Below are 16,670 nucleotides of genomic sequence, written 5' to 3'. Positions count from 1 at the left end.
ATATATATATATATATATATATATATATATATATATATATATATATATATATAAATATATATATATATATAAATATATATATATATATTATTTTTACTTTATTTACAACAAAATTTGATATACAACAAACCCTTACAAAGCTTACAATAGTTCAGTAAAATTCAATATGAGTTATTGAAACGTAATAAATTTAACATCAATAGAAAAGTAAAGCTGTCATCATTTAAAATGTTAACGGTGTTGTCAAAATATGTTGAATGTAAAATTAAGTTACTAATAAAATCACGTTCATCACGTTCTTACTGTAGTAAGAATTAATACTACTTAACAAATTTGAACAAATAAATATAAAATAGTGAAAAAACAATAAACAAATAAGAACTTGAACTTGAACTAAATCTTGAATTTGAATTAATTGGTACTAATTTGTTCAAGCATAACCTTAAAAAATAAGTTTATATAACTAATTTTATGTATAACTAGTTATACATATAGTTAACTATCAGGAGTAATATGTATAACTGCATGCATTTTTAAGGCATTTTATTTAATTTATATATTAGTTTAGATCATATTACTTTGAATACTGGCCCCAGCGACTTTATTCCCAATTACACTGTGGTACTCCAGATTAAAAATTGAAAATTTCCTGTAAATAACCTGTTTTTGTTCCTCAATGTACTTTGTAAATCCCTTAAGTTTTATGAACCTTATTATATGTTTTTATGAACCTTATTATATATTATAGTTAAAAGTTTTGGAGCCTAAAAGAAATTACAGAAACCTCCCTATCTCCTCCCAATTTTAATATTTTTTTTAATAAAGAAAATTTGACTTTCAAACCAGCATTTCTTTGTGGGACACTGCAGTGTCCCATGCATGCATGCTTGGTTTTTGACAACATTTGAACTAGCATCAGTCAATTGTTTGCAGGTAATATACTCAAGAACTATATTCAAATATCATATGAACATGTTAGAGTATGTTTATATGATATTTGAACATCACAAATATAATAATATTGTTGTGATATGTTATATAAATAATACCATAATAAATTATGATATAAAAATTAGATAGGATGTAAAGGCAATGATCAAAGAATAAATTTACTTATAGAAATTTAGATGTTTGTTTATTAGTTTCAGAATATTATATTATGTGTGACCGCGGCCTTCTATAATAACAGGCCTTGACATTGCACAACAAAGTTGTTAAACTGAAGGCTACCTCCAAATACTGTGTTTACATTTTTATCTTTTAACATTAGACGAAAGTTTGGGGTCGCGCTTTTTTAAAAAATCTTTAAAATTTGATTGGTTTATAAATTAGATAGCGCAACATCAAGACGATAACGTTGTAAGTTTCAAGGCATTAACAATATAAGGTAATAATATTGTCAAACTAAAGATTAGTTTTTTTATATGCCTTAAAAATGCCTTTGAAATGCTGTGTATCTCTTTGCAAGTCGAACTATCTCAACTGCAACAAAAATATCAATTTATACAACTACAACTACAATATCAATTACAACTACAACGAAGTTTATATGAATGTTTGTGTAATGACTACAAGTTGCCAAGTATAAGGATTTTAACACGATTGACTTCAAAAATAAGCTCAATGGAGGACCTAAGTTTCATAAATAGTATTTTTACGAATTTAAATCCATTGAAAAGAACTTCCATACTACTAATTGATGAGGTCTGTGTCAAAGCTTCATTACTTTACCAAAGAGGTGCTTTGTTTGGTCAAGCAGTAAACTACCCTGAAAAGTTAGCTAAAACAATTTTATCATTTATGATTAAATGTCTTTTTGGAGGTCCAGAATTTATATGTAGAGCTCAACCTGTTGCAAGTTTTTCCTCTGAATTTCAGTTTGCTCAATTTCAACAAATTGTTGATACGATAAATAATATTGAAAATAGTAAGTCACTAGTAATAATTACTGATGGTAACCGTGTAAATCAAAGATTTTTTGGAATGTTTAAAACAGTTGATAGTAAACCATGGTTAACAACATCAGGTATATATTTATTTTATGATTATGTACATCTACTAAAATCTATACGAAACAATTGGTTGACAAAAAAGACAGGGGAACTTCAATTTTTGAACAATAAAGAACTGGCTTTGGCTAAGTGAAGTGATTTAGAAATTATATATAAAACTGAGTGCAATAGTCTTTTTAAACTCTCTAAACTTACAGCTAACTCAGTTTATCCAAAACCAATAGAGAGACAATCTGTTAGGTTTTGTTTGCCTGTTTTTTGCGAAGAAACAGTAGCTGCATTAAGAATGCATCCAGAGATTGAAAATAAAGCATTTGAAGGTACTGCTGTATTTATTGAAAAAATAATTTTTTTTCGAATGTTTTTAATGTCAAAGCAATTGGTTCTGGCATTCAGTTTAGAAATGAATTATGCTAAGAAATCCACTCAGTTGGAGATCAACAGTTACAAATGTTATGAGATATTGCTGAACTGTCAAATTTTATGAAACCTACAGGTAAGCGTGAAAAACAGCTTACGCTAGATAATAGCAATGCAACAGCGCATTCCTGTTATGGCTTTATTGATCTTGTAGAAACTTTGTTGAGTAATGGAGCAAAGTATGTCTTATTAGGTTGATTTTCAACAGATCCACTTGAAAAAGCTTTTCCTAAGCTTCGACAGGGATCTGGAGGTACTTACGTTATAAACGCTAAATCTGTAATTGAAAAAATTAATATTCAACATACTAAATTGATATTACAACTTGACATTCCTGTTGATGGTATCAATGGTCATACTTGTGACATATGTTTTAGAGATATTTCTACTGATGAAAAAGAACTTCTGGATAATATACATGATCTTGAAAGCTCAGTTAATAAATCTATATTAGTGGTTATAGTTTACATAGCTGGCTATGTGCAAAAAAGCGAAATAAAAATTTATGATAATTCTACCAATTATTATTATAAATATGGAAGTTATCTGTATAGCCTAAACAGAGGCAGACTTGAAATTCCTTCTGATGCTCTTTTCTGATGGTCAATATTTTGCTTTTTTTTTTTCAAGGTGCTACTGACCTTTTATTCAGAATATTTTGTGTTACTCAGTTTCGGTTCATTGCTGCTAAATATAAATTTAAAATCACAAAAAAGCAATGCAGAGTATATTCTAATATTCTGCTAAAGAATTACTTACTAATTACCACTCCCAAAATACTAAAGCTATCATAATTTATGTGAAAATTAGTTTTGTAATTTATTATGCTATTTACTTGTAATTTTTTTAATTTTCTCATTGGCCTATATGTCTCTCAATATGTTTGGATTTGTAAATATTTACCCTGTTGAGATAAATTGATTCAAGCAAAAAAACTTTTTTTTTGCTTGAATCAACTTTTGTTGGTGTTTTTTATTGTTGGTGATTTTGATTGTTACTATTTTTAGCAAAAAAAATTAAAAATACAGTTATCTTTTTAATATATCGATATATACTTCGTTTTGGTTCTGCATGTTATTGATACTATTTAATATTACATAAATATTCTTAATGAAATTTGAAATACGAAAAATATGATTATCTTTTACCAACTTTTTGGTTTTCTTTTTATATTTCCGTCTTTACTAGAGATTTTTATTAGAAAACATAGACTGCCATTACACCCTACCTAATATAAAAATATATCAATATAAGTAAAAATGAAAGTTTAATCGACCTTCAGTTTTTACGGCATTTTGCGCGATGTCAAGGGCGGTTATTATAGAAGGCCGTATATGTGTGACGAAAAAGTAAAGATACTTTTGCATCCAGTGGCTATTGCACCCAACGTCTACATCATTGAAAAAGTAGGTTTTTACATTTTTGTTTTTGTTTGTTTGTTCAACTACTTTTCATAATTGATCACTTTTTTTCAGGATTCTCTTCATGGGTTCAAGCTCATTACGCATAATATGTGTTCAATTACCCATAATACGTTAGTCATTGTAAGTAATAAATTAGGAAATAATAATTTGCGAAATATTTAGTCATTAATGACTTCAACGTGGCTAATAATTAAAATTGCTCGACTAATAAGGTTTCTTAATAAAATTTCTCTCTCTCTCTCTTTATATATATATATATATATATATATATATATATATATATATATATATATATATATATATATATATATATATATATATATATATATATATATTTATATATTTATGTTTATATATATATATATTTATGTTTATATATATATATATTTATGTTTATATATATTTGTATTTATATTTATATTTATTTGTATTTATATTTTATTTTAAGAAAATGTTTGAAGAAAGTTAGAAGATACTAAAAACCTTAGTATTATGCAAGCGATTTAATTAATTCAGTCGACAAAAAACGGCGTGTTAATCGCAAAAGAAAAAATAATATTTTTAATATTCATTTTGGATGTATTGATTAATAGCATTTATTTTAAAATAAATTCATTTTGCAACACGTTTTTTAATTTTATAAAATTTCGTCATATTAGTTTAAGGTAAATCCCACATGGGTTATAGGTGGAAAACATCACATGTAAAAGATCAAAAATGCTACACATTTTGAATACCAAATGGGATAAAGAAGCAAATACCAGATTAAGTTAAGCCTCTCTGAAAGCTTCGATGATTAATTTTAAATTACTATTTAAGTAATTTTTAAATTAAAAGAATTGTAAAAATTATCATAGAAGCATTCGGACTTTCATTTGTCTAGTATTGACTACTTTTATACCATTCTGATTAAAATATGTGGCATTTAAGATCTATAACATGTAGTATTTTCCACCTATATCCCATGTAGAATTTACCACATAAAACCCATGTGGGATATACGATATAAAACCCACATGGGACAAAATAATAATCCCCCCATGGGTTTCATATGGAAAAAATCCACGCGTATCCCATGTGCGCTTTTTCACTGGGTAGGGGGTGTCAGATTCATACATTGGTTGATTGCATTGATTGAATCTCCTAGTTCCATTGGCAATGGTGAGGTCAAACTAAGAGTTGAATAAAAATAACTTACGCATAATTATCAAAAGTATTTATTTTTGAATATTTTTTTTAGTTTATATTAGGTCAACTTAACAGAATTGTTTCGCCTTGTACTCTACACAAATCTTTTGTGTAGAGTACTAAGGCAGCTCTAAGATATGAAAAAAATGCCGCGCTTACAAATGACAATGGTTAAAAGTTTAGAACAGCGGCCACTTCAAAATGTGGAGATTCTTCCAGATGGAACTGTTTTTCATTTATCATGTGAGTTAGAGTTTGATGAAATGGAAATATAACTAAATAATATTAGTTTTATGATTAGTGTGGTAGCTATTATTTGATTTTTTAATAATTTAATAAATTGATCCTGTCATACTAAGGTCCAAATGATTTTCAAATTACTGTGTAAAGTATTAAGTAAATTTTTAGGTTAAATTTGTAAGTGATATTGGGGGTAATTGTCTTGATTAGGTAACGAAACGTATGATGACACTTGTGATGTCCAATAACTTAGCTGTGAAATTTAATGTTTTTGGTAGGAGAGATAAAAGAGGATTCAGGATCACTAAATTTTTTGAGACTATACAGCAACTGCATTTTTTTTCTTATGTAATATTATTAAATTTTAAGTTAATGAATTGATAAATAATGTTCAAATGAACTTTTTTTTTGTTAATGAAAAGGTGTTGTTATAACTCATGTTACTGAAAACTTGTGAGAAATTTAGTGAATAAACCAAAACACTGGAAATTGCTTGCCAAATCTAGGATGATATTTTTAAAATTTTGAAAGAAAGATTTAATATCACTGTCAATTTTATTAAAAATTAAAGTTGGGTCAAACAGCTTAAAAGCATTTTTTATTCTTATTCTATTTATTATATTTTATTATCATTTAATATAGAAAACATGATTTAAATAAATGAAAAAGCAGTTTAATATAAAATACTGGTAAAATAAATAAACAATAATTTTTAGATAAAAAAAATATTACAAAATTATTTGAAATCCAATAAATTCTCCTAACACAATTCCTTGATATAAAAAGTTCAATACTTCTATGTATTTAATCATTATAATAAAATTCTCTCACAGAAGCAATAAAAGGAAATCAAAAAACAGCTGATGTAAATCAGAAAGATTGTGAAAAAACATAGGTAATTTGGTTAACAGTTTTTTTAATGATTTTGTATACATTAGAAAAAAAAATTATATGTAAGCAACGTAAGTAATATAAGTAAGAATTTATTTATTGAATTTTTAAAAAAATCTTTTTTCACTAAAAAATACAAATTTATTGTTAAGTTTTAATATTTATTGCAGGAAAATGGCTACTTAAAAGCGAGACCGTGATGGTAATCGTGCAATATTTCCAAATGTTAGGATCACAATCAATCGATTAGTTTCTCACACGCACATACATAAGCACGTGTGTGAGTCTATATATATATATATATATATATATATATATATATATATATATATATATATATATATATATATATATATATATATATATATATATATATATATATATATATAGTAATAGTTTCCAAAAGATGTAAAGTATTGGAAGCTAATCGTTAACTCAAAATAAAGATTTTTAAATTTTAATCTTTTTTTACAATTATTGAAATAAAGCGAAATTATTAAAATGGTAGGTGTTGAATAGACTTACCATGACCAGTAATATATTATTATTCAAAAATAGTTATGCGGGTCATGGTAAGTTCGTTATTCCACATATTTAAGTCATCTCATGTTTTTTAAGACTTTTTATACCAATGGTACTTAATTAACACATTTCAAGCTGGTATTCTAAATATTATTTAAACTGGTAATAATATCCATTTTGTAGATAAAAAGAGATTCGCGTAACGTCTACCGAAACGTTCAAAGTTTTTTAAAGTTAAGTATAATATAAAATTTGTTTTATTGCTTTAATAAGTAAATAATAAGTATAGTTTTTGTATACGTATTTAACTATTTTTCTACCTCTTACTAGAATATATTGAAGTAAGGAATGAGTACAAAAATGGTCGGTGTAGAATAGATTTAACAACACCAGTATTTTACGGGTCATGACAGCCAGTATAAATATTATTCATAAAAGTATAAATATTTTTAAAGTTTATAAGTTTTATATTTTTTGTTGTAATTTGGCAAAACTATTAGCGTAACACATCGTGGTCACAAATTTTTAATAAACATTGGCAATAACGTTTACAATATCCAATTATTAAAAATAAGTATTTGACGTTATGGTAAATGATAAAATAGATAAAAATTTTAGCATGTTGAATTGTTCTAAAAGACTTCGAGAAAAAATCGACCAATTTAATTACTTATAAGCAGAAAGCAACCCGTAATACGGGTTATGGTCGGTCTGTCTGGTTGTTTTCCACAATTAAAAGTTGCAAAACCTTAATTAATACCCTTTTAGAAAAACGCCTTTATATTGAAAAAATTGAACCATCTGTTAAATTAGCATAAAAGAGTATGAGGAGGTAAAATAATTTACCAATTATTGAGCATTATTTGAGTAATTTACAACTGACATTGTAAATTACTCAAATAATGCTCAATAAAAACTTGTAAAACTGACCATTTTCCTCGACATTCAAAAGTTCAACACAATATGCTTTTAGATTTTTAGATTTTTAGCTTACACAAAATAATAACACTTCATCATGCTTTAAATTGACGATAAACTAAAACTAAATTTTTCTAATATTTTTTATAACATGAACTTTAATTAATTATTAAGATTAATATGAAGTTAACTTATATTAAACAGGAATTAATAGTTTTTTGGTATTCCCTTGATTCTTTTTTCTTTAAAAAAAAAATTATCTAAAAAACGTTAAATGCACACAACTTAATAAATTTATTAAAATAATTAAACAATTGAGTACAAATACGTTTCAATCAAAAATAAAAATTAATTTAAAATCAAATCTGTGTATAACAAATTTAAAAAAATATGTGAACTTTGATCTTTTATATTGCATTAATGCGTCGAATGACAAACCTAAAACAAAATTGTAACAGATTAGTAGACATAAAAGAAAAAAAAGCTGGAAAAAAATTTACCTTGTACCTGTACGAACATAGTAAACTTTAGTTTAATGTAAAAGACACCATGATAGATTTAAAATAGTTTAATTAAAAAGCAAAATAACAAATGCTTCAAGAAGCCAAGCTATAAACATTAAAGATAAAAAATCAAACTGAAATACAAATAAATTGCATTTATATAGCTTAACATATTGTCTTGGCTTATTGTAAACTTTAAAAGCAGTTATTTCAATAGATTAAACTATCATTTAATCATTTTTAACAGTAGCATCTTTATAATATGATAATTAGGTAACGAATCAGTTTAACTATATTTAAGTTAAATTGGTAAAAAACAAATAAAATTTTAATCAAAAAAGACCAAAACAAATCAAATATACAACATAACATGTATTCCAAAAAAAATTACAAATTAAAAAATAAAAAAAAAGTTAAAATAAAAAAAAATCACCCAACAAAAAGCCCCAACAAAAAAGTTATAAATATCTTCACTGAGAAAAGACATTTATAACCGTTTGGTTGCTGTTTTTATTCGATGTCTCACAACACCCCGGTATGGATAAGCCCTCTATTTGAAGGAGGGCTCATCCATACTGCCCATATTACACCACTTATTGAAGGACCTCTTTGAGAGAGGTCCTGGGTTTTGGGAGCAATAATTTTTGTAGTCCTCAAATGTTAACAAAATGTTAACGACTCTAAAATTACAAATAGAGGGATATAATAAAAGTTATAAATATTTGCAATTTTATCTAATCAAAACATAAAGCATAACCTCACCCTTTTTTACAGGATTAAGAGGAATGCTAAAAATATTTAAAAAAATAAAAAAATGAGAATAAACTAAAAAGAGTTAAACGTGTGAAAATTTTATTTCAATAAAAATAGCGTCTTTAAAGTTTTTTTTAAAAACTCTAGCACTTCCTACATATATTGATGGCAAAACTACAACTCGTCTAACATTATGATAATTTCCAAAGTTGTTTACAGTTTGTGTAAGGCATCATACTGCTCTCTTCTCAGTTTGTTTTGGTTATTTATGATAAAAGCAAAGCGCTGACCTTTTCGCCACAAAAAAGTGAAGGAAAATATTTGTCTAACTGAAAGTTTATAATTGTAATACTGAGGTAATGTAACATGATTTCAAACCAATGTAGCCCGTTCAGGGTTGTAAACAAATTGATTATGCCAACCAGCATTACCCCTTGGAAAAAATAGAGGTTGAACCATAGGATCTAAGTTGGCAAACATTCTTGATATAGTTTTAAGACGAAGACCTCTTGGGTAATTAACAACTTCCCTGGAAGCAGGTGATGCACCATCTTCAACAACAAATACAACTGCAATTTCCTACTTCATTTTGTAAAGGGAGATTAAAGCGACGTCTATCTTGCCCTTCAAATAAAGACAATTTTACAACTGACACTGAACAACCTTCTATAGCTGCTCGATGAATTTCTTCATATTCCATTTTAGCCAGGTTCTCTTCACTAATAATAGTTTGCAATCGAAACATTAAATTATTTAAGCAAAGATTATTACCACGTTGTTGCATTCTAAAATTTACTGCTGCAAGTGGATCTTAGATGTATATTTGACAATATGTTGGCGGAACACCTTGGTTTGGTGGTCCATGATTCATGACTTGACTACATTAGCTTTAAATAAAGCAAAAGAAAGACACGCATTATAATTTCCAATATGTTTTAAAAAACTCAAATTAGCATTTCCATCTGCATAGTTTCTTTTAAATACATATTGTAAATCTTGTGGAAATGGTGAAGGCTGCGACAAAATTACCTTTCCATACTGGCAACATAAAACATATGTTTCATTAATTTAATTTTAATCGAAAGCAGTAACAAAAAACCTTAAACAAATCTTGAAGATTGTGATCTATCCTATATAATTTTTATTCTACTCTAAATAGCACACACAAATAATTTTTAAATATAACAAACAAACTTTAAATAAAACTTTTAAAGTATTAGAAAAAATTAGTTAATTATTTAATTCAAACAACTTTTGCATAACGTTACTGCCAATATTGTTCTATATCACTATTTACTGACAATTTTTTTATGCAACTAAATTTTTTTCCGATTCGAAAAGATGTTTAAATTATAATCTTCTTGTTTTTATAATATTATATGTTTAGCAATTGTTAATAAAAATATAAATAAAACTCAGTTCATAAATTTCAGTATATTTATTAAATATTTATATAGCTTTTTAATTCATTAAAATACCCAACTTTTACACAATAATAATTCTAGGATATATTTCTTTATAAAGAAAGATTCTCAAGAAACATCATTAGTTTTTTGTTTTTGGGTTAGCATGGTTAAAATCAAATTTACTTATAGTAGCACTGTTTTTACTTTACTTTTAGTGTGAATTATATTAAATGTCTTTGATATTTACTTAAAGTGTTACATAAATTATTAGTATAAGTAATACTCTAAGTAAATGTCAAAAGCATATAATATTGTTTGGCCTAATAGATATAATGTTAATCTTATTTCATGCCTTTAACTAAAGCTTAGTCGTCATCATTGTATCATTCTTTGATGAACTTTATTTATTAGTGGAACAAAAAGATTTTAACCCAGAAAGATTTTGGAAATACCACCTAACACAGATTGAAACAATTGGAAAAGTGCACTTATAGTTTTGTTTACTATCATGTTTTATTTTTAAAAATGTGGTAAAAGAAAAACCTTCACCAAATTTGCAAACCATAAAAAACCATAAATTACAAATTTTTGTAAAATGTGCATAAAACCAGTTTTATTTTTTTTGTATATGTTCACAGGAGTGAACATTTTTAAAAGTTACTTAAAATCTAGTCTTATTTTACTGCTATTTTTTTTTTGTATTTTGTAACTAGTTATAAATCACTTCTTTTTATATTTAGTATCATAGGCAGATTAATTGAACAATGGTATTATGATCCTGAAAGAAGTAAAAAAAGCTATTCAACTATGCATTGATGCTGTCATATCGGAACAAGCAGAGATTAAAAATGAGTTGAAGGATTTTAAAACCTAATATAAAAAAGACTGATTTACATTACTTAATTATGCATTACTTACCCAGCAAACATTGTTTTAGTGGATTTGCAGTAGACCCATATCTGCATTTTTTAGAAGCTCATTGGAGCTTTGCTCATTGGTTACTTGGTAAACCATTAGTGGCAGCCGCTAGAAATGGCAAGCCAATACCTTTCCGTAATTTTAATAGTGGCTAGTCATCGGCTAGCCAATTTTTTCGGCTCCTACTGATGGCCCACTAAGTAACCAATGAGCAGAGGTTCGCTCAAAATGCCTATACAGGTCCACTGAAAACCCGATATAGCATGTTTGCTGGGTGGCCATGGCATTGTTATCAGGTAAAATGTATCTTGCTTTATTTTAAAATTGATATTTAACAGTTTATTTGTTGCTATTACTTATCAACATTCCGCTTTTTATATTTTCACTGCACCCTAATCTACATACACGTATTAGAAACTGTATGTATATTGCTATACATACAGTACACACGTGTAAATACACACCCCATATAAATAAAATGTGTGAATACACACCCCATATAAATAAAATGTGTGAATACACACCCCATATAAATAAAATGTGTGAATACACACCCCATATAAATAAAACGTGTGAACACACACCCTATATAAATAAAACAATTATATTACATAACATATATAACACAAAACTGAGATGAAATAAATGTATATACAACTTTTAAAAAAAGAATATATATGGTAATATTTTTAACATTTTATATACAGTTATTTTATCTCATCCCAGTGGGCAGAAGAACGCTTTTGCAATTGTTTTTTAATGGTCTCGTAGAAAAGCTATTTATTGGTTTTTTAAACGTCAATCTGAAACGGTGACAGGTCTCTTTTTTAAAAACGTTAACATTTTTTAAGGGTTCTACTAAAACGTTTTTATTGGTTTTTTAAATATTTATATAGGGCGGTGAACGGAACTTGTTCTTAAAACGTTTTTTATTGGTTTTTATTGTTTAAATGAGACGTTCTATAGTTTTTAAAGTTGTTCTTAAAAAACCTTTTTTTTACGTATAAGTTATTACAGTAAATTACTTTTTGCGTTTATTTATAACTATAGCATACAAAAACATAATAAAATAGTTTTTATGCTATTCTCTTAAGAGCTCTCTTCAAACGACTGCAACTTATCGACTAAATTGAATTTTGATATACGTGACACTGTTTCTAAAAAGCATAATACTATAGAAATCTTTCATGCGTTTCACTAGCATGTAAAAAATGTATTAAAATGTAAATAATGATACTATTAAGATATAAGTAATATCAATCTTCACACGCTAAATAAAAAGAAAAATATAAACGACATTCAGCTTTCTTAAACAATGCTATAAGACATTTGGACATAAGTTTAATTCAAACATTATTAGCTGAAGCGGAAAAAGACCTAAGAAATCATAGAATATATATAGTTTGATCACATTTTACTTTATTTAAAAAAACATTATTCACAAATAAAATATTACTTTATTATTTAAAACTATTTCACTTTAACCAAACCTAGTTATATCTTTTAATTTATCATTAAAAAAATAATGAACCTTAAAACTCAGTCTTTTTCTCCAGCATATCCATTGCAGATAAAAACTTTTTGATTTCAGATTTTAGGCAATGAAGTTCCATGAATATTGCATATTGATTTTAGGCAATGAAGTTCCATGAATATTGAAAAACAGTGATAAAAATAAAAAAAATTAAAATAGAGTAAAATATTAATGGAAAACTTTTGTAGAAAACTAAAAACTGAATTAAATACAATAACGTCTTCAGAAAAATGTAAAGACAACATTTATTAAATAGGTATTCCACTTATAGGTTTAATATTTTATGCCAGTTCATCATAACAATAAAGTGCAGCGATGCTTCTTTGGAAGTCTTTTTTAACTTGTGGAAGAAATGTTTCAAATATTATTTATCAACTTGTTAAAAATACATACATATTTTTTAACTTGTTGAGAAATATTTATTTGGTTTTATTCAGCATAAAATATTGAATAAACACAGATGACAAACTACAAGTTCTTTAAAAAGCTTACATTTGGTAACTTTTTGCACTGTAATATCAGGGATTGATTCTCTTATGTGCAAACAATTGTCATATGTTGCACTTTTCATTTTAAATTGATATTAAAAAACATATACAAAAGATTGCACAGTCTAATACTTCATAAAAAAACAACCTGATTCTTGAAGTTTAGACTCTGAATCAAACTTTATGCGTGCATCTTACATCTCTTTAGTTCTTTAGCCAAGATTTAGGTTTGTCATTACTTATAATTGCCATTCTTTATAAGGTGAAATAAATATTTTTGTATTTTTTACCTAATGCAGGGCCAACAACGTCGGAGGAGGGAGGGGCGGGAGGTAAAAGGACTTTTTTTAGAAATCGACTATTGTGCCCCTTTACTCCGTTCCCCCTTCCTCTAACCCTAACATCCACTTCGAAACCCGTTTCGTCGGTCATGCAACGTACAGTCGCTTTCTTAATTTTGTTAATAATTGATGATTGTTACTACCGTATAAAGTCATCCGGTCAAGCTAAAAAACTCATTGCTCAATATTATATCTATAAAAGATATATATGAGATATTTCTATAAGAAGCTCTACTTGTATAAAATATAGAGTAATTGCTAGCTGGAGTAAAATAATCTATATATAAATAGCTTTATACATTCATTAAAAGATTTATTTATGAAATGTTTCTAACCTAAACTTACTTCATTTTAGGTTATTGTAACTATACTTGCATCTTTGCTACTCAAAATTGAGAATAGTAGTTTAACTTTTTCAGTAATTAAAAAAAATATTTTAAATACATAAATAAAAATAATTATAAACAAAATACATGTAAAGCATAGATAAACAAAATACATGTAAAGCATATATATATATATATATATATATATATATATATATATATATATATATATATATATATATATATATATATATATATATATATATATATATATATATATATATATATATATATATATATATATATATATATATACATATATATATATATATACATATATATATATATATACATATATATATATATATATTTTCTTTTTCCTTTTTTTTTTACATGTTTTATTTTACAACTACAAAGTAATTACAAGTTACCAATCACTGATTGGCAGTAAAGATATACAAATTTAAATCATAAATATAAAGTTCAAAATATACGAGGTAAATAAAAGTATAGTTGCTTACAAACTCCGAGACATGAATAAAATAAATACCAATTACTACGATATAATAACGTGTAAGTAAAAATAATCCGAGAAATATATCTATATATTACTCCAATTAAAATAAAAAATATAATAAATGAAAATAATCTGCTGATTTTTTGGAGGAGAGTTTAGATGTTTCACTATAAGTTAATTTACCACATTTCAAGATAATGTTAGTGTATAAATATGATAAAAACAAAATTTGTGTAAGATTGATAATATGATTTATATTCTTCATTACTGCTTCACATATTCTTGGCATACTTAAGATTAATTTGTTTAAAGTTTCCATGGGGACAGCGTTCCAAGCTTTTTGCAGTAACTCCCATTAATGTTCCTCAGATTTTACTTGGAATTTCTTCACATACCGGTCTATTCCATCCCAAAGAAGCTCAATGGGATTGAGGTCTGGTGACTGCGCAGGTCAGTCCATTAAAGTAAGGGTTTTTTCTTGTATTAGTTGATTCAAATAACTTGTACAAAGTTTAGATTTGTGCTTTGGGTCATTATCTTGCATAAAAACAGGCTGCCGTCGAACCACCATTCGATGCGCAGATGGAACGGCATGATTCTCCAAAATTTCTCTGTATTGCTCCTTTCTTATAGTTCCACAAACTCTGATCAAATCGCCTATTTTGTTACATGCAAAACAACCCCATACCATTATTGAACCTCCTCCATGCTTAACAGTAGGCACAATGCACTGCGGAATGTAACGTTCATTCTGGTGCCAGCGTACAAATATTCTACTCTTGTTGCCAAATAATTCAAACTTGGACTCATCGCTCCATACTACTGTTTCCATTGACTTATTGTCCAGTTGGCATGTTTGCGAGCCCATTGTAGTCGCTTCACCTTGTTTGCTTTCCTTAGCAACGGTTTTTTGGCAGCTACATGCCCTCTATGTCCAGCTTTCATCAAACGGTTTTTTATTGTCCATACACAAACAAACTTTTCAGCAGTTTCATTGTATTCTCTCATTATTTGTGGAGCTGTTAATTTTCTGTTAGACATAGATAATCTCCTAATACGACGATCACCATGTTCATTTATCTTTCTAGGCTGTCCAGGTCGTGGTAAGTCACAATATTGACCAGTTTCCTTGAAACGCTTGATTGTATTGTGAACTCAATTCTATGCTATTTTCATTCTTTCGGCAATTTTTCTTTCTGAAACACCTTTTTCATCAAGTAAAACAATGCGAACTCTATGTTCAAAACTCGAATTGGAAATTCTCGAATTGGAGCCATTTTAGTACGACAAAATAGAAACTAAAAAAAAATAAACAGTTAAAATAATACAATATTTTTATGTTCATTTGCAAGTGATTATATACTATATCAAATCTACATAAAGTATCTACAAGAAACTACCAATGAGAAAAATTATATTTTCAATATCAATTACAAGCCATTAATCAAAATTAAGTAACAGTTAAAAATAATACTTGTATTTATGCTGGAAGAACTCCGCACATACACTTTTGTATACTTTGGTATATAGGCAAATTTTTGGGTGCAAAAATGCTCATATCCAATTATATCCACTTATTTAATGTGCTCTATTTATTTTTGATCCAAAAATAAAGAAGTGCAAATATAATAATCAGATATATTTATTTTTGAAATGTAAATACCGCTTTTAACCGCTGGTCTCAAATTATTTGCCGGTAATATATATATATATATATATATATATATATATATATATATATATATATATATATATATATATATATATATATATATATATACTTATGTATATATTGAAGACTCTAAAGTTTTGAAACAAACTTTATACATGTATCACATATCTATATTGTACTTTATATAAGATATATATTTTTTAATATATATTATATTTACTTGTATAATTTATTTTGAAAAAATAAAGTGTTAATATAAAGTTAATATTTCTGTATTTGTCTAATTAGTATACCGTCATATTCTTCAGGTTTTTATAATCAATCATTGTTACTACTGAATTAAGTAGTGGCAATCGTTGATTATAAAAAATTTAGTTTTCCACTCAACCTGTTGTTATATATATATATATATATATATATATATATATATATATATATATATATATATATATATATATATATATATATATATAAATATATAAATACATATATATATATATATATATTATATATATATATATACATATATATATATATATGCATATGTATATATGCATATATGCGGTAGTGGTGTAGTGGTAGAGTGCTCGCTTCATA

The 16,670-nt window shown here is 26.4% G+C and overlaps 1 long non-coding RNA gene across 1 annotated transcript; it reads left to right on the top strand.

Annotated features, from left to right (window-relative positions):
• The first annotated feature begins 401 nt into the window (after positions 1–401).
• On the top strand, positions 402–4,481 carry LOC136085978 (uncharacterized). Its single transcript, XR_010641299.1, has 2 exons — positions 402–3,976; positions 4,305–4,481. It is a non-coding gene; the product is annotated as an uncharacterized LOC136085978 (long non-coding RNA).
• The last annotated feature ends 12,189 nt before the right edge of the window (positions 4,482–16,670 follow it).

Source organism: Hydra vulgaris, chromosome 10 (genome assembly GCF_038396675.1).
Source record: "Hydra vulgaris chromosome 10, alternate assembly HydraT2T_AEP".
Classification (NCBI taxonomy): domain Eukaryota; kingdom Metazoa; phylum Cnidaria; class Hydrozoa; order Anthoathecata; family Hydridae; genus Hydra; species Hydra vulgaris.
This window is presented reverse-complemented; position numbering and strand designations above follow the sequence as displayed.